General features: G+C 45.6%; 1 protein-coding gene across 3 annotated transcripts in view; it reads left to right on the forward strand.

Annotated features, from left to right (window-relative positions):
• Nucleotides 1-1214: 1214 nt before the first annotated feature.
• Nucleotides 1215-3361, forward strand: part of LOC103373020 (endothelial zinc finger protein induced by tumor necrosis factor alpha-like) — a 21651-nt gene continuing 19504 nt past the window's right edge. Inside the window, exons 1-2 of one of the 3 annotated variants that reach the window (XM_008302812.1) lie at nucleotides 1215-1345; nucleotides 1740-1781. The gene's annotated coding sequence lies outside the window, so the exon portion shown is untranslated. Of the gene's footprint in view, nucleotides 1346-1739; nucleotides 1782-3361 lie in introns of those variants that run through there. The other 2 variants (XM_008302813.1, XM_008302815.1) reach the window with 2 other exon arrangements.

The following is a 3361-nucleotide window of genomic DNA, read 5'->3' on the forward strand; positions in this document are numbered from 1 at the left end:
AGTAGCATGTGTCTGCAGAGCTGCACTCTCAGGACCGCCGCTTCTTCTACGGCCGCACGTTGAGAGGCTTTTTTCAAGACAGCGCCACCTACCACAATGAATGATGCCAGAATGTGTGTGTTGTTGCTTTTATTTTTTATTTAATGTTATTATATAGAATAAATAAACAGACATATAATTCTGCCTCCAGAGTCGTCCTCGTGTTTCGTCTCTTTTCAAACTGTCCTGGTCGACGTCTACAGAGCTCAGAGGCCACAGCAGCAGAGTCCAGCATCATTCTACCTGTTCATCAGTGTGTTCATTACACCATTTGTCCAAATGCACGTCTCAGCAACCAGTTATTATTGTCATTAGTAGTATTTTTGGTGGAATAAACCTTTCAAACCTTAACTTATTGGGTAAAAAGCACTATTTGGATGGAAACAACACTTTAACATTACAGGTGCGTGGACATGAAGCAGGACTTAGGATCAACCTTTTAAATTCAAAACATATTTTCAGAGAAATCACACTTTAGAACTAAGTCGTGCATTCTGGCCGTCATTCATTGTGTTAGGTGGCGCTGTCCTGAATAAGAGCCTGTCAACGTGAGAGTGCTGCCTCCGACTCGGCACAGCAGCATGGACACCTGTATGTAGCCTTGTTGTTGTGGCCTCTGCCAGCAGGTGGCGATGACACGTTCGTCTTTTCAACAGTTCCACAAATGAGCAAAACCTTCTGTCAGTCTGTCATCTGTATGACAGTGTTAAGAATAAAATCTACTTGCAGATGGACTAACACACTTTTGAATTTAATACAGTTCCTTCAGAGTGTTTAAACTGTTCATGTGTATTATTTACACTTGTATGTACCGCAGTATTCAGTCATGGTCATCAAACTTTCCTCACCTCTAAATAATTTCTCAGCTGCAGCCTCAACAGCAATATTTTCAATTTTTCTGTGTTTTCAGTCAGAATAAAGTGAAAAAAATATTTTATTAGATAGAACTTTATATCTTTTAATGGGCCTGATGAATCATTTTGGGGGAAACATATGAAATTGTGTCTGTTTGGGAGCAATAAGAAAGAAAAAGTTGTCCAATAATTCGTCGTTAGACTAGAAAGAAAGGGCGCTGCAGTTCGTGCTGCGGCCGCTGGAGGTCAGCCTGCACGAGAACCTGCGGTGCAGCCGTAGAAGAAGAGTGGAACCTGCGGTGCAGCCGTAGAAGAAGACGTGTCTCCGCTGCGGCCTGGTGCTGAGTTCGGGTTTCGCTGTTTTCTGTTTGCAGCTTAGCCTTCGCCGTAAATAAAACATTTTATTGGACATCAGACCGTCTGGACCGGCTGTACCGAACCGCTGCTCGCAGGTAAACCCGCACCTCTGTTCTGTCCTCGTGTTTGGCGCCAGTTAGCATGGAGCTATCGTTAGCACAGAGGGACTGAAGGCTGCAGTCAGTTCAAGCGTCTTTATTTACTGTCACAGAGCTGAATTCATGATTCAAACAGAACAGAACCAGAAGTTCTAGTTACACGTTATTCACTGATGATCCAGATCACTGCTTCTTCCGACGTCAGTCCGCTCAGTTTCCTTCAGTGTTGTTAAGTTCTCAGTAGAACCAGGTTAGCTGAAGGCTGCAGCGGTTCGTCAGGACGATGTGTAGCTCAAAGCACACAGCTGTTGAGTAAACTGAGAGGAAAAAAGCCAACAGCACTTCAACGCCTCCTTCACAGTCACACTAACTATGGTATTCATTCATCCAGGCCACACACCATCAGGGTCCACTGGTACTGACTGCCATCAGGGTCCACTGGNAACTAGTTACTCTGTGTTCGCATCTAGATACACTGTTAGTAACTAGTTACTCTGTGTTCGCATCTAGATACACTGTTAGTAACTAGTTACTCTGTTAGTATCTAGTTACTCTGTGTTAGTAGCTAGTTACTCTGTTAATAACTCGTTTCTCTGTGTTAGTATCTAGTTACACTGTTAGTAACTAGTTACTCTGAGAGTAACTCCTCAGCAGCAGCAAGTGGCTTGTTTAGTGCCATGCTCTTCTGTCAGTGTGACACAACGAGAAACATCTGAAAACAAAAGTATTGTTTGTTTTTAAATGTCTATAAGTAATCCTAAGTGGAGCGACGTCGTCTCCTCCGTCTCCATGCTGGTTTCCATCCCGCTCTGTGGGTCGCTGCCTCAACTCCCAGCGGCGCCCGTCACAGAGAACCGATCCAGTTTTACGTAGAATCTGCTGCAAACGTGGTATTGTTGAGGACGTGAGTGTTCAAGGTCTCGGTGGGTTCTGTTGAGTGAACTCTGATGTTCTCCGCTGTCAGAGGGGCGTGGCAGAGATCAGGGAGATCCGGCAGTTCCATTTCACCGGCTGGCCCGATCACGGCGTGCCGCTTCACGCCACTGGGCTGCTGGGATTCATCCGCCGCGTTAAGGCCAAGACTCCGCCCACCGCCGGCCCCACGGTCGTCCACTGCAGGTTCATGTTAATCGTCTGCAACGCACATCTGCCTCGCGCTGTTGTGCAGCTTCAGGTGTACGTAACACAACATTTGTGTGTCTGTGTGTGTCAGTGCGGGGGCGGGGCGAACAGGTTGTTTCATCGTCATCGACATCATGCTGGACATGGCAGAGAGAGAGGGCGTGGTCGACATCTACAACTGTGTGAGAGAGCTGAGAGCCCGGAGAGTCAACATGGTGCAGACAGAGGTACACAACAGACACACAAGAGACATGCTACAGATACACAACAGACACACAACAGACACACTAAACACACATTACAGACACAACAGACACAGTACACACACACTACACACACACACTACAGACAAAACAGACAGTGGCAGTAGGAGGATCACAATATTAACTGCCCCCCAGTAATTAATGCCCCTCCCCCCTCTCCAGGAGCAGTACGTCTTCATCCATGACGCCATCTTGGAGGCATGTCTCTGCGGCGACACAGCGATTCCAGCCAATCAGCTTCGGTCGGTTTATTATGAGATGAACCGACTGGACCCTCAGACCAACTCCAGTCAGATCAAAGAGGAGTTCAGGGTAATGTATTGATCTGGTCACTGCTTATCAACAAAGTAATCATCCATAGGCTCGTTATCTTTTCCTCCAAACATCCATCAGGCTTCTGTTCATGTTCTCTGGTGAACTTTGATGTGGAATAGAACAGAATGCCTTTGTTGTCACTATACACATGTACAATGAGATTAAGAGCAGCTCCTTCAGTGCAACATAGAACAAAGAACGAAATAAAAAATAGAAGAGATTTAAATATAAGATAAGTTATACATACAGTATAAGTTCTATGAACAGTATGAGTTTAGAAACATATTGCACAGCATGGTCAGAGGTGATATTG

Source organism: Stegastes partitus, unplaced genomic scaffold (genome assembly GCF_000690725.1).
Source record: "Stegastes partitus isolate 25-593 unplaced genomic scaffold, Stegastes_partitus-1.0.2 Scaffold1886, whole genome shotgun sequence".
In the NCBI taxonomy this organism is placed as follows: Eukaryota; Metazoa; Chordata; class Actinopteri; family Pomacentridae; genus Stegastes; species Stegastes partitus.